The sequence below is a fragment of the Mustela lutreola genome, chromosome 3 (genome assembly GCF_030435805.1).
Source record: "Mustela lutreola isolate mMusLut2 chromosome 3, mMusLut2.pri, whole genome shotgun sequence".
Classification (NCBI taxonomy): domain Eukaryota; kingdom Metazoa; phylum Chordata; class Mammalia; order Carnivora; family Mustelidae; genus Mustela; species Mustela lutreola.
In genome coordinates this window covers 94,375,950-94,383,842 of record NC_081292.1, presented here as the reverse complement: position 1 = coordinate 94,383,842, position 7,893 = coordinate 94,375,950, and the positions used below count along the sequence as shown (strand labels likewise).

At 47.2% G+C, this 7,893-nt stretch overlaps 1 pseudogene; it reads right to left on the bottom strand.

Annotated features, from left to right (window-relative positions):
• Window positions 1–454: 454 nt before the first annotated feature.
• LOC131827893 (rRNA-processing protein FCF1 homolog) lies at window positions 455–6,575 on the bottom strand (annotated as a pseudogene).
• Between the last annotated feature and the right edge of the window lie 1,318 nt (window positions 6,576–7,893).

Here is a 7,893-nt window from a genome sequence, read left to right as displayed (position 1 = left end):
GGTGAGATCTGTGGTTTGAGCTGTCCGAGTCTCACGGAGAAAAAAAAAGAGAAATTAATCATCATTTGACCATGACATTCCCACTAAAAAGGAGGACTGTGGGAGAAAGAGCAAGGGAAGAGGAAAGAAAAATCTCAAAATAAAAGTGGGGTGGATGGCAGGAGGAGGAGAGGGTCTCGGAAATTGGGGGCGGTGTGGCGATCGAACCAACGCTAGCCACAAACACAGGATTCCGCCCATTAGTCTAGAGTGGACTGGACATAAACATGCTCGCACATCTACTTGTCGGCTGCGTTTTGTCGGCCGGCCCGGTAGCGAAGTGATTCTTTAAGAGCTCTGAGAACCCAAACTTGTGGCCGCCCCGCAGCTGAGCTGAAGTGGAGCTGGGAGCTGCCCAGACGACCCGAGGCTGCCAGCTGACCACCTTCCTCCCTAGAGATCGCTGGAGCCAAACTCAGCGGGGGAGAAGCCACACTCGCGGGTGGGTCCCGGGGCTAAGGGCGGAAGCCGTGTTCCCACAGAGGACTCCGCGCCCAGGTGGCTGCAGCGGCGGCGCCCGGGACCATAGGCCTGACACCCGGACGCGCCCCCCTCTCTGGACAACCGGCCGCAAAAGTAAAAGGCCAGCATCCCGCCACGGCTATGCTTCCCGCGGGACAATCTCGGGAGAAGGTCCTGGAAGAGGTTCGCAGGCCGATTTTCCGAGGGAAAGGGCGAGGTGGGGAGGGAGCGCCCCTGACCCTCCCCGCCCTCCCTTCTCCCGCTCACCCGGCATCAACAGCGGCGGGGCTGCCCTGCAGAAACGTAGGCGAGGTTGTAGTGTCGCCCTCCGCCGCTCGGGGGCAGGACGACCTGCTGGCTCGACCGCAGCGGCCCGCGCGCCTCTCTTGGCGGAGGCAGGCGGAGGCGAGCCTGCGGCGTCCTCTTTCATTGGCCCGGCGGGGGCGCTGCCATGTTGGAGCAAGCGGTGCCTTCTGTGCGGTGGAAACGCCATGGCTTCACCGGTACCGTCCGGGAGCGCAGCCTCCTACCTTTCCTCCTAGCTCGAGTGTTGGTGCTGAGAGGCGGCGGCCGGCGGGATGGAGAGAAGTAAGATGAACCTGCCCAAGGGGCCGGACACGCTCTGCTTCGACAAGGACGAGTTCATGAAGGTGCACGCCTGGGCTCTGCTCCCCGGAGCCGGGCCGTGGGTGGCCTGCCCTCCTTGGCCCTCCCGGTCCTCTCCTCGGGCTTCTCCTGCGGGCTTCCTGGGCTGTCCCCGCCCCGGACGGGTCCTCGGCGGGGACCTCACTGCACTTCGCAGTGAGTCTCTTGGCCTCGGGTGGGCTAGGTGCAGCCTGGAGAAAGCACTCCTGTGAAATCGTGCACATTGAATGAAAAGGCCTGAAAGTTCAGGGCAAAACGCATCTCTGAACACACGTACTTACCAGGAATTGGGTCAAAAAGGCACTTAACCTAACGTTTATGCCTGACTTTCGTCTTAAGCTCCCGGAATGAGAAATCTGAAAGACTGTACTGTCCTTACTGGTTCTGGTCCAGTACTACAAAGCATACCAAGCTCCTTTTCTAAAGTTGCCCTACTTCTCTTGGTGAGGTCAGCCTGAAGTTGGCAGCAGATAACTGTAGGACATAAACTTACAGAATAGAAATTTAAACTGAAAAGACTTTACTGACAGGAAAGGTTCATCAGACATAGCCTTGAAAATGTCCCAAGGTTTGAATTAGAGCCAGGAGGAGCTTTATCTGTTTTCTGTATCCCTCTGGGTCTGTACTTAAACTATCAAAACGTATATGTTTAATTTCTAAGGATTGGGATTTAGTAGCTGGTTTCAGTGTTAAAAAGTTTTGGCTCTGTAGGTACCTAAAATTATGAAAAGAGTTTGAATTTCTTACTTTTTTATGGCTTCAAGTCACAATATGTTTTTTTCTTTTTTGGGTTAACCAGCTAGTTCCTTTTTGATACTTGCATTCAGATCACATCTCCCAAACTCTGGCTTTAAAAGTGCTTATGTCTGGATCCTCTGCGGTGTGGCCATATCATTTTTAATATGTAGGGATGTCTAGACGAAGGTATATTGTACTCTTGTTCTTGTATGGTGATGTTAAGCCACTGTAATAAAAGGTGTAAATTGAATGGAGTGTCTGAAGGAGAGCACAGAGTGAATTCTCTGATCCAGAAACCTCTTGTTAATGAAGGACACGTGATGAGGAGAGAGGTCATTGGAAGAAGAAAAGGCACACACACAGACTTAAAGAATGTCAAAGCACGGAAGTCTCTTTAGCTTGTCTGTCTTTGGACTTCGTCAGGCTTTCTTTGGGCCTAACACTAGCATTTTCTCGCACTTCCTTGCCCCGCCATCTTTCTCACTCTGAGCTGACAGAATGCCTTTGGTCAAAGCAGCTTTGAAAATAGAAATCTCAAAATAGCAGTTCTAAAGTAGGACTTAGAGGTAGGAAGAGAGCAAACTGGGAAAGTGGCTAGAATGCCAGCAATTCCATATTTTTTCAAGGCTCTGACATTTCTGAATATAATGTATAATTTGTAGTGTTAATGAACGTGACCCCTTCATACATAGAAGGAAAATACATGGAACAGCTGTTCTGTGTAAAGTGGTATTGATCTTCTATGTGGGAGCTGGAGATAAAAGTTATATGCAATTTGTGTTTCCGTCAGAGAGATGTTAAGCTACAGTTCCGAGGCAGAAATGAGTGGAGAGCTTGCTGTCGGGGTTGTATTTCTACATAGGTGTCTTGTTTGGCACATTTTGGAATGAGACTGGGATGGTAGAAAGGGAGATGAGGTGGGGCTGCGGGTTGCACCTTGGACACTGCATACATTGAGGGGTCCACGTTGATGCAGTCTTCATGGTAGAGCTGCAGTCAGGTTTACAGCAGGAAGTTGCATGGTCATATCTGTTGAGTTCGAGCTGACTGGTGGCAAGAGACTACTTAAAAAGTCATGTTTATGAGATCTAATGAGAAATAGAAGGGGAAAGGTATGCAAAAGAGGTAGGTGATCAAAGTGCAGGAATGGCAGATGGGGAAGGGTCACCTGGGTCAGAGGCACTGGCAACATCATACTTTGTCGGCTTAGAAATACGAAAATCCTTTGGGTTGACAGCCAAATAATAGATGAGCAGGACATAAGGTATTGGTAGTAGGGGGAGAAAGTGGCATAACAGATAAATTAGACCATTTACATGGGTGTGCTATTGACATCACATGTAGCCTTCCTCTTCCATCTCAACATATGACTTCATCTCCAGTCGTACAGAAAAATTAGCAGCCATCCCACGGGACCTCCTCCATCCTGCTGATCATGAGCCCATTCTTGTATTTGTCCCCTTCTCCTCCTCGCCTGGTACGGGGAGGGGCTCTCCTTCCTCCTCGGGTTCAGTCTCCACTCTGGCACGGAGTCCATGCCCTCCCGCCCTTCCAGGAGCCTGCGAGGATCCTCTCCCCTGCACTCCTTCCCATCATGCGCTCCTGTTTGATTCTCTCCCACTTGACTGCCCCACCTCTAGGTATTGCCCTGTCACTGTTGTGCATCACAGCCAGTGCTCAGGGGTTGACTTGACTTTCCCACCTTCCACCATTCAGGCCCTGTCATTCCACTAAAGAGTTCTTACCAAAACTGTTTCTAAGTCAGCACACCCGACCTTTCTCTGTCTCCTTACTCGACATCGCAGTAGACCAAATGCTCTGCATTGCTTCCTGTCTTTCTTCTACCTGTCTGATGTGTCTCCTGTGCAAAGTCATGCTCCTGGTAGCCACTGAATGCTAATTATGGGCTCAGCCCCGTGTTCCTTTCTTTCCCTAGATGACCTTTTGTGCAGCTTCATGACCACCTATCAGCAGGTAAGGCAGATTCCTGTCTCTGGCCCACACGCCTCCTGAGCACCAGTTCTGTGTATCGGACTTGCTGACCTTTCTTCTCGGATGTGTCTGTGGCCCCTCAGACTCATCAGGTTCAAGAAGGAATTCATGAGCACCTCCTCCACTGAAAACCACCTTTCTTATTCTATTGCCTCTCTCAGTAAACACTTCATCCGTTTAGCCTGGAGTCGGGAAACCAGAAGTCAACTCCTACTCTGTCACCTTTCCAAAATCTAGTCTGTCACACCAAGTCCTGTGGATTTCGCTTCCTAAACCTCTTGAGTCCATATACTTCTTTCCATCTCTTCTTGTACCTTTGCAGTGCGCCCTTGCCATCACACCGTAGAAGCTTCTCACCCAGTCTCCATGCGCCTTCCTTGTCTTCCTGGCCCCTGGTCTACACTGCAGGCAAGCCACTCTTGTCAGAATGCGGATGTGATCTTGTATGTACCAGGTGACTGGTCAGTCCACCAGCTCTTGAAAAACCATTTTCCCACGCACTCGAACGTATTTCAAAGAGAATCAGTCCCCCATGGGGTAGTTTTCCTTGGTAGACAGTTTGTTTCTGTGCTGAGCCAGTCTGCCTCCTTCGAACTTCTCTGTGTCAGTTCCTCTCTGGAACCTGTGGCTTCGTTGGCACCCCGGGTAGGCACATGAAGACCTTTTCCATGAGAAGTGAAGGCAGGAGCCCTCTGGACGGTGAATGTATGTACCCTCATGTTCCATAGGTAAAAGAACCGTGTGTGGGGGTTGGGGGGTAAGTCCTTGAGGCTCCTCTGTGTTCTAATTGGGTGAACTGGGAATTTTGAGACAGGCAGCAGGTCCTGTGTGTCCTTGTTTGCAGGGAGCATGCATTCTGATGGACAAAACGGAAAAGGGGAAGAATGAGCAGCTGCTCAGATCTGTTTGTACTGTGCTGGCTGATTAGCTGTGACCTGCAGATGTGGGTCCCATCCTCGGCTCTGCTCTCTGCCTGCTTATGTCTGACTTGGGGCAAATCACTCGCCTCCGGCCTTCTGTTTGCTTGTTAGTATAATGAGGTGGTGCTTATCTATGTGATCTTTGCCGGCTCCTCTGAAAAGACTCCAGTCCATCCTGGCTTGCAGATAAGGAAACTGAGGCCTGAGGTGTGATGACTTCCTTTAAAGCCACACAGCTAGTTGGGGCCAATCACAGGCCAGATCTCCTGACCCCCCACGCATCAGTCCTTGGAAATCCTACTGTAATATGTTCCTATCCAGAGGCCACAGGTGGGAACTGAGGGAAGTGGGACAATCAAAACATTAAGAATAGCGCAGAAGATGGCACAATGTCCGCATGCCTTGGCACCTGCATTTCACCAATAGGGCCACCTCTTACCTTAGAAGAAGTTCCCACAGGGCTGGTGATCTGGATGCCTGGCCTGGAGCTTAGCTACGGTAAATGGGACCAGAGGGAAGTGATGGCTGTTTGAGGTGGGCTTTGTTGACGGCGGCTGGAGAGAGCAGCTGACTAGCAGCTGACAGAGGAGGAAAAGGGAAGAGTAACAGACAGCAGATAGCCGCAGGCCCGCATGTCAGCTACTGTTGCCCAGGGCCGCCCATCCCCAGGAGCTGTCTTCGTATCACAGGAGCTGAGTGCTTACCTTGTGGGTTCTTAGTTTGATGTCACGTCTTGATGACAAGATTCCATTCTCTTCTGCATCAGTTTGAGACAGACATCGTAATGAAATTCTAATTAGCCAAATATGGAATGTAAGTGTGGAACTCATTTTATAGAGAAATTTTCTTATGTGAACTACTTTCCCTGATGATAGAGGGGTTGTGACGATGTAACATCAGATATAGTTTATCTGATTGGCACTTGTAAGAAGGGTTCCCGGCAAAAAAGAACTGTTTTTTTGTTGTTGTTGTCCTCCCGTTTGATCTTTCCTTTCCATTCCTTTTTTTTTTTTTTTTTGTTTTGTGAGCGGTCATCTGATTTATAAAAAGATGCAACAAAAAGTAAAATGGTACAAGATAATCAGTTTCAAAACATAAAAAAATGAGTGTCTTTAGCCATAGCTCAGAACAGAGGAACTGGGTAAGGAGAATTGCTTGTATGAACTGGCAACAGGAAAAGTTGGTAACGGAGAGCTGAGGAACTCTATTAAGATATAGGAGTGAGGGGCTCCATCCTCATCTGGCATTTGCTCAGTGTCGTCTATATGGTTAGAGATGTCCATGATGGGAACTCCAGCAATCTTCTGGGTCTGGGTCAGCTGATGCCACAGTGTAACACTCTGAATTTCTTCCATACTGAGCAGACATCTGCATAGTTTGTCTTGTGTGTACGTGGTAATCATTTGAATATTGGCTCTTTCTCAATCCTTAGAGCCTCTTGATACTTTCACCCCGGTTTCTCAGTTTCAGCCATTACACAGTCAGTTGTACAACTGGTACACTTGGCACACAGCCCGTCCATCATTGACCGGTCAAGTTTGGCTTAAATAGAAAAGTTGATAAAGTCGGTACCAACCAGGATGTGGTAAGTCGGCCCAGCTGTGTGTTTATATTGGAAAAAGCAGGAGGGATGTTGGGGGACTTCTCTTTCCTTGAGTGCATGGGATCCTTCTTTTCTTTCTTTTTAGGTTTTAATCTGTCCTTCTCTCAGAGAAGGATCTCAGAGCTAAGCATTCGCTTCCCGGTCACATACTTTCTTGCTTTCTCTTGCTTCCCCATGTTCACACCATGCCCATTTCTCCTTGCTTTTGATTTTCTAATTCACTCTTTGTAGTACCATAAAACTTATTTAAATAAAATGTTGGCCTACTAAGTTATTGATTATTAGTAAGTTCTTTGTTCAAAATTTGAGAGCAAGAAGTATTATGTAAATATATCTTTTTGTTATTTAACTAGTCTTACAACATTTAGCATCAAATTTCTTGAAACATTTAAACAAATTAATCACAAACTGGGGCTTGGGCTCGCTCTTTCTTTCTTTTTTTTTTAAGTAATCTCTATACCCAACATGGGACTTGAACTCACAACCCTGAGATCAAGACCTGCACGCTCCAGTGACTGAATGAGCCAGGTGCCCTTTGGGCTTTTTGTTTTTAAGTTCCTCAGGTGAGGGGCTGCCTTAGTGGCTCAGAGGGTTAAGCTTCTGTCTTCAGCTCAGGTCATGGTCTCAGGGTCCTGGGATCGAGCCCTGCATGGGACACTCTGCTCAGCATGGAGCATGATTCCCTCCCTCTCTGCCTACTTGTGATCTCTCTGTGTGTCATATAAATAAATAATATCTTAAAAAAAAAAGTTCCTTAAGTGATTCTAATGTGTGACCAGTGTCGAGAACTCTAGCACTGGATAATTCCTTTAAATAGCTCAAGAAATTAATTTTGAAAAGCGAACTAAAAGCCTACATAGATTATGATTGGTGTTAAATTGAGGGGAAAAAAGAGATAAAGAGAAGACATCAGCTGGAACAGAGTGTAATTAGGTACTCAAATATTTGTTAGATGGATAAATACATTTACGGAATGTAGGGTTTTTTTTTGTCTCTTCATAAATATGTCAAATGGGTATATAAATTCAACAAAGGAGTTTGATATAAAATTGATTAAAATGTTAGAACAGAAGTTTTTTAGAATTTCAGTGTTACTATTTCATGATGCTTTTAAGATGATCTCTCTGTAGATGGTGGGAAGATCTTGTTAGCATATGTTTTTAATTTCTCAAGCTTGAATAATTTAGTCACCGAACAAAGATTTAGAATGAGTTTTGGAAGACACAAGTCCTAGATTATATCCCCACCTAGCTGGGTCAGAGATTTGAGAGCAGGGGCTGGAGGGATGAGCTCCAAGGACATTTTTGTATACATGCTGATACCTTGGGCGGGAACACTCTTCCCACACTTCCTGTGGCTAGCTCCTTTGTGTCATTTGGATTCAACTCATTGTTCTATATTTCCTGGTTCATCCAAGTTAAAATACATCCCATTTGTCACTCAGACCTTTACTATGTCCTGTTTTCTTTTTAGCTGTGATCACTATTCATTAAT